Below are 12,758 nucleotides of genomic sequence, written 5' to 3'. Positions count from 1 at the left end.
GCACGGCATGAGTGCCCAATAGAACACGCCCTCCAATTTTCCGTTTGGAATATGACAGATTGAACAGCCGCTGCGAAGTGCGTCTTTATGGCTCCTGTGATAGCTGAGTGAATTATCTGTCACGGGCCCCCGCTCGTATCTCGGCGGTAAATTTATCGTTTGCCATTAACAATTTGGCGACCGCTGGGGCTTATCTATATTTGGTAGTTTGTCCAAATGCGCCGTAACACACACCTTGTCTATGACACGGTGCTTTATCGTCTTTCACCTGCCCTGTTAAATTTTGTAGTAATAAGTAATAACGTTTCTTAGTAACAGAGCATATGTAACCAAAATTGATAATCAATTTAGTAGCACTCGAAATATTAATATGGGTGTCCCACAGGGAACTGTTCTCGGTTCAATTTTGTTTTTAAAATATGTTAATGATTTATTGACAATTACTTTAAAGAAATTCAATGCTGAGATATTTTCGTATGCGGATGACACGGTTACTATTTTTGCAGGTAAAACTTGAGATGATACATACTTTAATGCAAATAATGGAATCACAGTGATTAAAAATTGGTTTGATTCCAACATACTTGTCTTAAATCATTCTAAAACTACGGTTGTACCATTTTCGTTAACATCTGTTGGTATGAAATCTCCTGATTCGTTCTTGTGTTTAAAAATTCATATACATCTAATTGTTCTTCTAATAGTTGTAAGTGTCCTGTTCTAAATTAATCACCTCTAGTTTAATATCTCGGAATAATAATCGACCAAAATTTACGTTGGAATAAACATGTTCTTTTCCTGTGCTATAGATTAAGAAAAATTGTTGTTTCTGTCATCCTACGATATTACTTGACTGTCCATACTTTACGAGTGTTTTATCTCGCTATATTACAATACGGCATTATAAGCTGCGGTACTGCTTATAGTATCTCCCTCATGCCAATATCTCTACTAAAGAAAAGAATAATTGAAAATGTTCTTTAATAAACATCTTGATTATCCTTCAGAGGTGCTGTATTCAGAATTAAAAATATTTGACTTCCATAAAATTTATAACAACGTCTTATTGAATTTCATACATAAAAACCAAAATATATAAAATTTATATTCACATAAATATGAAACCAAAAGATCAGACAACATACGCATGACAGTACCTAAATGTACTAAAACTGTAGCATATAATCACAGTAGCAACTTTGGCCCAAGGCTTTATAACATGAAAATAGCTAAATTCCCAAACATACAATTTGCTTGCGCTCCTTATTTAAAAAAAATCAATAAAAAATTGTTGTTAATAGGGACAATTTAAAGTTGAATTATTGTGATATGTGTTTTCTTCCCTATTTCCTTTTTACTTTATTATTTAACAAAATGTCTTAACATTATGTGGAATGCCCTCTGAGCACGAGTATGTAACTTATTCTTTCTGGGGGTGCTAGAGTGTTCTTATATAAAAAAGTCAGTATGTATCTTTGTCCTGGCAATAAAGTTTTATTTAATACAGTGCAGTGATCACATTGTGAACAATTTTCTAGGAACGGTTTTAGTTTGGCGACCTTGTATCAGTTGGCTGACAAATAAATATAATATATTTTGGGTGAACAATACAATGCGTGCAGTTCTGCATTGTGTATCATTCTTCACTATCCTGTAACTTCATTCCTCTTAGCCCCAAATATTTTTCTTGGTATCTTATTCTCAAACATCCTTAATTTCTCTTCCTCTCTCAAATTGGAAGTTCATTTTTCACAACCAAATGGTAAAGAATAGATAAATAAATTGAAATTTTCAGTAATAACGATGTTAGAGCGATGAGAGGGATGTGAATTTGAAAGAAAAATATTTTTTAGTGTCACGGAATGTTTATTTGGCATCAAATACGTTAATTACTGGTTGCCTTTGGCTCTTTGCAAAATCGATCCGCATCGACGTAGTTCAGGGAATTGCGAGCTAGTTCAGTGCTCCGAGGTCGGGCGTGAGCTTGAATCCCACTTGGACTAATTAACTTTTTTGCCAGCGGTACGTAGTTCTATGACAAATCCTCGGACTTCTCAATACCATCTGTCACCAATTCAGTCGACGCTGGAAACCCCGAAGTTAATAATACATTGTCCTTAAGTAACCAATTTAATACGGTGTGGAAGGAACGTACCTACTACATCTGTTCTCAAATGAATCGCTCCTTTTTTATTATTTTTGTCATTGTTTCATTGTGTATTTCACTTTTGGTAAAGCCTTGTGGCTTTAACTCTACCAGAGTAAATAAATAAACAAACAAATAAATAAATAAATAAGTAAATAAAAAAATAAACAAACAAACAAACAAACAAATAATAAATACATAGATAAATAGATAGATAAATAGATAGATAGATAAATAAATAAATAAATAAATAAATAAATAAATAAATAAATAAATAAATAAATAAATAAATAAATTCCTTTCCAGAAGTGTCATAGTACAAAAATGTTAAATTTGATAAAATCTGAAAAATTGTAAAACTGTTCTATGTCGCTCATGCTCAATAAATGACTTTATTAGCATTGTGATGTCATAGATTTGATAATAATGTATCCATATTATAACATAGAAATGGCAATCAAAATAGTACATTATGCAACGAGCCTAAAATGATAGTAATTAAGACGCGAGTATGTCTGTTTATGAAACGAGCGAAAGCGAGTTTCATAATTTTCATACGAGCGTCTTAATTACCATTATAGGCAAGTTTCATACGACTTTTTATGCTCGACCATATTTCTAACTTGAAATTATTCAGAAGTATTCATTTTATTTCTGACAGAAGATCTGAAGTGACCTTGTTCATAGTTCGTATATTGTGAGATGTGCGCAGACGCGAAAGTATTGATTTTTTCCTAGGAACAACAATGTCATTGATCTTGATGTAATGTAACATGAACTAATTTTGATATAACCTGGAAATTGATTTAGAATTGAAAAACGAGATGAGAAATTGAATTTATTTGAATATTATTTACAACTAACGCTAATTATTATAGTAACAGAGCATAACCTTCTGCGACAGTATTGGATTTCCAGCCTCCGTGACGTTTCCCTCGTTGTCTTTCGATTGCATATCCAAGAATAATCGAAAACCTGAACTTTAATGAATAGGTGTACTTTAATGGCATGCATTAAAGGACTGCTACCAGGTATAAAATTACTACATTTCGGCATGGTCGAGCATAAATTATTTTCTGCTTATAAGTTCCCCAAATCCTGGACTTAGCCCATTTGAAAAAAAAAAAAACATAATTTTTATGAATATGTTTACAACTCGATACATAACCACAATAAAATCGTTAAATACTTTATAATATATATATATATATATATATATATATATATATATATATATATATTATAGGATTATTTTTTGAGATATGTTAAACAAAATTTTTAATACAGTTTTGCTCGTTTTTGCTTCCTTTTCTAGATTAAATTTTTTGTATGGAACATTTCATTGCGATTTTGGGGAAAGCAATTGATGATAATAATAAATAATAATAGCAATAATAATAATAATAATAATAATAGTAATAATAATAATAATAACGATCATGATCACAATAATAATAGCTTTATTTTTTATTTTCATTTAGTCCTAGGTCCACTCTTGTGAAGCTATTTTTTGCTGTATAACCTCAAACCTCACCTTTCAATTTCCAAAAAATGTTCTTTATCGGTTGATATCGTCATATTGTATACCCTGAGTATGGGGAACAATGTACAAGTACGCTTGATTTGCATTGAACCTTTTATTCGCTTCAGTCTCATATAAATGTGTCCATGTCTGTTATAGCGTGTATAATAACAATTAGTTCAACATGTAACTTGGCATTTCAATCCTACCTACACACTTACCGGTTGGAATTTTATTCTTGGAAGGAAGCCGTCTGCCTTTGAATCGGATCGCTTCTTCATGTCAAACCTGACGGAAACAGCCGTCGGCAGTTCGGCTGGAAACGTATAATGTAAGGAATACCGTTGACAAAGTAACCCCACTATCAAACAGCACCCGGATATCAACGTCACTTTGATTTATGTGTGATGCAGAAATGTCACACGTGATGGGGATTATTGTATTCTGTGTAGATGTCACGATAATCTCGCCAGCAGGTATTGCCAGCAGGTAGTATTTTATTTAACGGAGCTTGTAACTGCAGGGGTTAATCAGTGTAGAATGACGATGTGAGCGAGATATGGCCCAATTATACCTTGAGCCTTAATCAGAATCAGAGGCCTTCAACGCGCCTTAAATCTACGGTACTACCCTCTCAGTTCCACTTCATGTTCGGAAGACGCTACCGGTAGGCCTATGCGAAGGATATTATCTCTTCGGACAACATATTATTTGTCTTTCTTGTGTTACATTTTATATTACCTTGTTAACATGTTTCACCCTCCTGTTGACCATCTTCAGAAGTGTTTGTTGCTCGTCTTGGCGCCTTTTGTTTTGTTTCCTGTGGGGGTGCGTGTGTTTGTGTAGTGTAATGTGGAGTTAAAAAGTGTGTTCTGAAATTGAGTTGTGTGTTGAGAATTTCATTTGGATATGTTTTTGTGTGTCTGTATATTTCGTATAGTTCTAGTGTGTTTAGTTTCTGGTTTTTTAGTTGGATGTGTAGAATTTCCATGTCTGTGTTGATGTCTTTGTATGTGTGGTTAGCATTTGTGATGTGTCCTGCATATATGGAAGTGTTTTGTAATTTAGTTATGGCTGTGATGTGTTCTTTGTAACGTGTTTGAAATGAACTGTCTGTCTGTCCTATTTAGAAGTTTTTGAGTTTGTATATGCTAATCACACAGTTTCAGTCATTTCCACAATTCAGAACTACAGCAGAATGATTGTTATAGTCAATTAAGTTGTTTGAAGGTATATTGCAACATACCAACATTTTCCTTATATCGAAAAATAATTATGTAGGCCTATACTATAGTTACATATTGAAGAAGACAGTTTTTCTTCATTGCTGTTTTTTCCATGTAAAGAGAGGTATCCTTTTTCATAGGAAAGTGTTGCTAAACTACTATTCGTTTTGTAGGCCTATATTAAATTTCAACACTACATAATTTTCAGTAAAATGTTTCATTTCTTACTATGGTCACCAGAACTTTCTTTATCTATTGCATTTAACTTCTTGTAATTGGAGGATTCAACTTCCGTCACGTTGAAAACCGCTCATTAAACTGTAAAACTCCGCTGCGAATGTTAGCAAGTAATGAAGCTTGCTTATCTGCTGTGTATATAATTGTAATGTGACGACTAAAGTCATTCACCTATAGTTGCGGATGTACTGTGAGTTGTTTATATGAACATAGTATGATATGCTATTGCGATAGGTAAATATGTTTGGCTGCAGTCAATCTAAAAGAAATGTTTTGGTACGAAGTTCCTAAGACAGGTTATTAGCATTCAAGGCTGTCAGACTACGTTCCGTGCCTGCGCTGTACCTCACATTGCAACAGGAAAAAAGAGCCCAGGCCGCTCCCTACTCCTAGTGTGGAAAGATAAAACGTATACATTGTGGATCTGAAAGAAGGAAACAATAATAGGCAGAGGTGAAATTCTTAACAGCAACAGCGGGTAGATAGCACTACAATAGAAACTTCAACGTAAAAGACCGCTAGGAAGAACAAAAAGAAGATGAAAAGATTGCTTTAATTTTCCTGATGTCGAAACAGGGCGATAATTTTAAACCTCAAGGCCATCATTACGAGATGACGAATATGATTATTTTTTTTACTTGGGTACGAGTATTTAACGACACTGTATCAACTACGAGGTTATTTAGCGTTGATGGAATTGGTGATAGCGAGATGATATTTGGCGAAATGAGGCCGATGCTTCGCCATAGATTACCTGACATTTCCCTTACGGTTGGGGAAAATCTCGGAAGAAACCCAACCAGGTAATCAGCCCAAATGGGAATGAAACCCACGCCCGGGCGCAACTTCGGATCGGCAGGCAAGCGCCTTAGCTGACTGAGCTACGTCGGTGGCCATGATGATGATGATGGTGGTTTTGAGAAATCCTGTAAAATATGAAGAGAGTGTATGCGATATCATCGCGAAACATTTTTCTCAAATAATTTTGTATTCGGTAACTGGAAACTCCACTCCAGCCTGCACTGGGAATTGGTTAGGCGGGCTGCACGTCTTTCTCCTCAGGGAGTCATCGTCGCAACTCCACCAAGAGAATCTCTGTCACTAGAGAGGGAGGCTGAACCCGTGTTTCATGCGACTTCCTGAATAAAAGAAACATACACCGCAACACTGACTTACCGTTCTACGAACAAATCTCCGGGGAATTAGAGTAACAGGGTTCGATTCCAGACGACGCCGTTTCTGATTGAAATTTATCTCTAGCTGTCTCAAAGACGACAGTCGATATATTACCATAAATAAATTACGACCACGATTGTTTTGCCCCACAGCTCAAGTGGAATTATTTATCGATACAAATACAGGGTAACTTGGTTCGATTTACAGTCGGAAATGAAGATCTATCTCTTATCTTATGACAGTCTTGCATAACTTTACGCAGTAGAGCAAGAAGTACATCGTATAGGCCTACAGCAGGAAGTTGAATGTCAGAGACGATCGATTTTGGAGGCGAGATATAAGAAATGTGGAGTGTTATAAAATATAGCCTACACATCAATATTGGAATAATCAGAAGACAGTCAGTGTCCTTCTTCTTCTTCCCTTCAAGTATTAGGAAATATGGCTTGTTACGAGCTCACAGTTGAATTTTCAATCCAGCGATTTTTTGGGCGACCGAGAGATGTCTTCCCGTTTGGACGATAGTGGAGCATGACTTTTTGGATTCTATCTCTACGCATACCATGCGTATTGTTCACTGTGTTCAGTGAGACTCGATTAAAAAATGACAATATTACTTACGTTACGTACGTTTTATGTAACAAGGAAGTTTTTATAAAATAATAATAATAATAATAATAATAATAATAATAATAATAATAATTGGTGAAAAGGTTAATTAGGATTTCCTGGTCTCTGATCAAATCAAAAACAGTGATAGAACTGATATTTAACCCTTGCGGTGAATTTCGGTGAAGTCCGAAAGGCCTAATTAGTCAAATTCACTCTCCTCAACTCCACGCTGGTGCCACGTGGAATCATTTAAGAAGGGAAAGAGAGTGGTGTGCGGAACGCACGGGAAGCTACCGCATTTATCTTTACCAAGAAAAACTGCAAACATGGCATGAACGGGAGAAGAGTTCGGAGCAGAAGAAGATATCAGATGATAGACGACATTAAGATATATGGATTATATGCGGAGACAAAGAGGAAGGCTGAAAATACAAAGATGGAGAAAGCTGGGTTTGCAGTGAAAGACCTGCACTTGTGCAGAACACTATGAATGAATAATAATGATAATAATAATAATAATAATAATAATAATAATAATAATAATAATAATATAATTTCTAAATAATAATCTCGAAGTTTTTGGACATGAAAAAAACACTTTAGACAAATTCGCCACACTGTCTTCAACCGTATAAATTAATTATGGTGAATAACTCTTCTACTGGTATGGTACAATTGTTCAGATTTCTAGGTAGTAGACGTACGTATTTATGAAAAGTACGTATTTTTGGAATAAAATACTTCTAAATCTACAAAATTGCTCCTTACATAATTATCCTCCTTTTGCTATGCGAAATATATACATGCCATTAGTATAAAATGTCTGTATGAAAACGGCACTTTGAAACCACTCTAATCCGACATCAGAATCTCGCGTTTGTAGTCTTCGTCTGAAGCCAAATCCTTTAGAAGTTTTTGTTGCAATTAAAACCTGTATGTAACTTGAAGATTCATTTTATTTTAAGCGATCTCTGTAGAGTTTGTTTTTCATCATCTGTATAAATTTTAGACAGAGTGAGAGTCGCACTTCATCCTCTCGTAATTGCTTCTTGCGAGGTGATTAAAATATAGTGTAGTCCCTCTCTTCCATAACTGTAGCAAATGGAAAGAATCTCGCACGGCGCAAGTCCAATATTACCGCCTTCTTGAGCACGACTGCAAATTATGAAACTTATCCTCTTAATACGTTTGTTGACCAAGTCAGACAGAAGTTAAGGATGCTTTATTTTTCACACTTCACTAAATATATGATGAAACAGAAGAACAACTGTTTCCACAACTTTTAGAAGAAATGCTCTTGAGAAAGTATCTTTATTCTTGGAGAAATTAGAGACTTATTTCAGATGATTAGCCTGCTCTTCGGACATAAAAAGAGGTATTAATCTTGTACGCTTTTTCTTTGCTTTCTTGATTACTTTCGTTCTTTTTCTCATGACAACTGGGAGAAGAAAAACTTATGTTCGCTCTTAAAAGATTTAGCAGTGGTATGTCCAAATGAATCTAGATCTATAAACTTTGAAATAGTTCGCTAGTTCTGAATAGATGACTTTGTTATTGAGACGGTAAAAAAGTATTTCGGAAAATGTTGATATAGATTAAATATAAATTATTGTCGTTAGCAGTTTCCCGCTAAATCTAGAGATTTTTTTTACAATCATTAGAATGGGACGAACATTTGAATTTTATAATTTATTTACTATTGGCGACACTGACTGTTACCTTCGTCATCCATTCGTAGAAGTAACAGCGTATTCCGAATCTCACCGGACCGGTGGACAACAATGACGTCACGCTGCAGCGGAATAGGAACAAAACTGCTGGAAGGATCGATGTCTGTCATGGCGACTGTGTAAGTTGTTATCTGTGCTACGCTAGCAAAATTTTGCGAAATTTCCGTACTGCTATCTCGTTCAAAGAAAAGAGATCATAAACAACTTATTTCTTGAACCGGTAGTAATAACTGGTCCGTTGACATGTTCGCTCATAAGCCATTAACATATTGTTTTTAAGTTGTGCTCATTACAAACAATACAGAAGAACTAAAGCAGAACACACCGTCATGACACAACAGTGCACGATGTTATTCGTCTGCTAATTCCCGCCCTATACAAGAACCAATCAGATTCACTGATGGCGGCTGATGGAGACTGCCACCACCTCTGAAGGCTGATGTCACCGGTACGACACCGGTGGAGCATCAATGACGTCATCGATGGAATTCGGAACACCGTGTTGCCATCGGATTGCTCACCGGTGAGATTCGGAATACGCTCTTATATTTTACGAGCAGCGATATTATTACTAACTTATTTTCACAAAAATCGAGTGAATTTTATAACTGAAAAACATATACATAACACCAGAAGAAATGTCCCAATTCTTTTGGCAGAACCTAAATTCCACACTACAGCTGGATTAAGACACAGTAGGAATTATGGACCAAGACTATACAATTCAGTATTGAAAAATAATCCAGACCTAAGCAATTTACGCATTTTTAAGTTTAAAAATAAAGTGAAAATGTTTGTATCATATTTGATAAATTTCATTATTATTTTAAGTGTTACTAGCATTATATGTTACTAATATTTATTGTATTTATCTGATGCATGTACCCTATAAGATAAAACATTGTAATAAATATAAACAGATCATTTTCTTAATTAATAACAGTGTATATCTCCAATAAATGATTTTCTTAGCATCGCCACAGATACACTTGATTGTACTTGTCACTATATCTTGTCACTAGAAAGTTTTTGAAATTTATATTTTCCCCGCCATTCATAAAATATTTTGATATGATACCTCTTGCACAAAAGGATCTATAACTGAAACTCGATTAATATATTTCAGTATTATTTGTATTTATCCCGGTAATAATGAACAGTTTGACTCGTAGACATTTTGTTTTTGCAGCATTAACTTCCCATGAATGTACGAGAAGATTCGAAGAGAACGGCAGTTTCGTAGACTTTCAGCTCCCCCCTACTACCATTAATGCATAACACAATGTCAATACGACGGTTGCTGTCGCCTGCGATACAACGAACTTTTCTGTTGATTTTCGAGTTCGTCATTTTTTCCGGTTAATATATGCTTATTTAAGTTATGTTAACTCTCGTTAGTGGTTTTATATTGTATTTTATCCGACTTAGTATTTATTTTATTATTGTAAATATTTTTGTTTTATCACTATTATTATTATTATTATTATTATTGTTATTATTATTGTTATTATTATTAATGAATTATTTTGTATTACAATCTTTGTATCATTTCTATCACGATTATATTATTATTATTATTATTATTATTATTATCATTATTATTGTTACTATTATTTATATCATCAGCATTATTATTTGAACCCTGTAAAATTTATGTAGACTACTGGACTGTACCCGAGTACGAGCATTATGCTCATTTCGGGTATCTATTCATATGTATTCAATTCAAATGTAAATTGTAAATAAATTTGAAAAAAATTTGAATTATCTTGATTTTTCTGATTAAGTCCACACAGAATTGAAAGGAATTATACAGTACGAAATACGGGGGAGTCTGTTAGGTTGCTAAAGTAATATAATGGGTGGATAGCAACACTATTTGTTCTTGCTAGTACAACAAAGTTTGTATTCAAAAAAAAAAGTCCTCAGGAGCGTCCGTGCTCGCGAGCACATCTTTACTCTCATGACAAGAGCACCACATATCATTAAAAGAGCGTAAGGTTGAGATTGCCTGTTCTAGAATGATTGTATTGCGTTTTCAATTATGTTGGCCTCTTCTTATAATAATATCAACCCTAAGTTCAACTATATTCACTTTACCCCAAGGATAGGGAAATTTAGGTAGGCCTATAATGTGTGTTACTGAAGTAAAACATGCTCTAAAGTCCTTATAAAATCGAATTACCCCCAACCATAGGTTAGTGTACATATCCTAGAACAATGCAGAGATTAGATAATATGCATTTAAAAATTTTAATTAAATTTAACAAGATAAAAGAATCAGTTAATGCTTAAGTTCTTGATAAAGTTTATTTTGTAAATTTAAAACCCAGGTTAGTTACCAATTATACCAAAATTACCCCACGTTTGTAAATCTATTAATGATATATTAATAAATTTATTAAAACGTGTTCTTGACGTAATGTACACATACAGTATATGAATTTGGTTACTATTCGATGTTCAATTCAAAGTGTGTCATGACGTCATTGTTGTGACTCAGCGATTTGAAGCGAGTTTCAGCTTTTATGTCAGAGAAGTTGCCTATTATTCAAAGCGTTCAATCTGAACTTGAGAACGTGTGCGGTACAACTTGAACGTCGTAGCAACAGATGGCGGTCTGTACGGTCTGTGTGCTACCATAACCTAGTTCGAACTGTATTTTGCGCTAGCAAATCGTACGCAGGATATTTGTTATCATCGGTAACGGAAACATTCCATAACACAAATCAAATACTCCGTGTCCATGTTGACCGTCGGAGTTAATGTCAACAATACGTAAGTATTCGTCTTAACCCTCTCCCCATAAAGGAAAAAAAAAACTCACCTCAGTACGTGTTTCCAAACAGTTCACATTCCTGCCACTAACGGCGTTACCGTACGTATCGTTAAGTACCCTTCAGAATGAACGCAGTACTTGCCAGGCAACTTCTCTGGCACATAGGTAATACGCCTTTGCGGAAGAGTAGAGAGATTGAATTCTCTAGGCTCATCGGCTAGCCACATGACGTCATACGGCGTGCCATGCCACACTTTGAACTGAACATGTAATATAGCTCTGCTGGTTTCTTAACAATATTGCTTTGAATGTGACGGGTCATTTCGTAGCCTAGTAAACAAGAAACAGATATTTATACCACGCAGTATCAGTGATTTCAACACACATTTTTAACACTCCATGATATACAGTTGTCAAATAGACAGTGTATATTAAATTGGCATGTGTTTGAAGATTAGGTAAAGTTTTATCCAATAAATTGTAAATTGTACCCATATTACCCCGACCCACCCTGTAGGACTTAATCCAAAATCTTCTTGATCTTACAAGTAAACCTTCAGGTGGGGTAAAAAAACAAAGACTTACCTTTATTACCATTCGATTAAGCATTAAAACCAATGCAAAATACGTAAATTTTACAACTCGAACGCAATGAACACCAGAGATAGCGACCAATCAAGATCAAGTTGGCATGGGCTACTTAGATTGCAAACAACTATACCACGCAGCAATGCTAGACGCGAGAGCGAAGACAGTACTGCTGTCAGCTAGTTTGTACCTTGCAGTTTATTGTGTAATGTTATGTGCAGTGAGCTGAAGAAGATGAATCCAGTGAATATAGTGATTAAAATTTTGGATAAACTAAATGAAGAGGGTTATAAGGAGATAGTGAAATGTCGCGGAAGGAAATTGAAATTGTTGATGATATAACTTATATGACTTATTAAAGAGTTATGAATCGGAAGCAGTTGAAGAAAGTCATACTCTGGACACTGATGAAAATGAACCATGAAATGATGACAATGTCATGCTTCATGTACGAGAATAGGAGACTGAAAAAACAAATACTACGTCAGAAGAGGAATTAAGTACTTCACAAAGTTCCTGTTCTCAATACGCTCCCTCCCCTCCCAAAACATCCAGAGTCATTGACTTTGAAGAAAAATGTAAAGTAACAGGTGTACCGACAAACAAAAAGAAAAAGTTTAACCAAAGGTCATGGAGCAGTGTGAAACATGAATTCACGTGGTTAACACACAAAAGTCTACTGTCCAAAGATTGCAACTCATATGTCGTATTTGGTGGTATGATTTTGGACAGTTTGGACATG

This window comes from Periplaneta americana, chromosome 17, assembly GCF_040183065.1.
Source record: "Periplaneta americana isolate PAMFEO1 chromosome 17, P.americana_PAMFEO1_priV1, whole genome shotgun sequence".
Taxonomy (NCBI): Eukaryota; Metazoa; Arthropoda; class Insecta; order Blattodea; family Blattidae; genus Periplaneta; species Periplaneta americana.
This window is presented reverse-complemented; position numbering follows the sequence as displayed.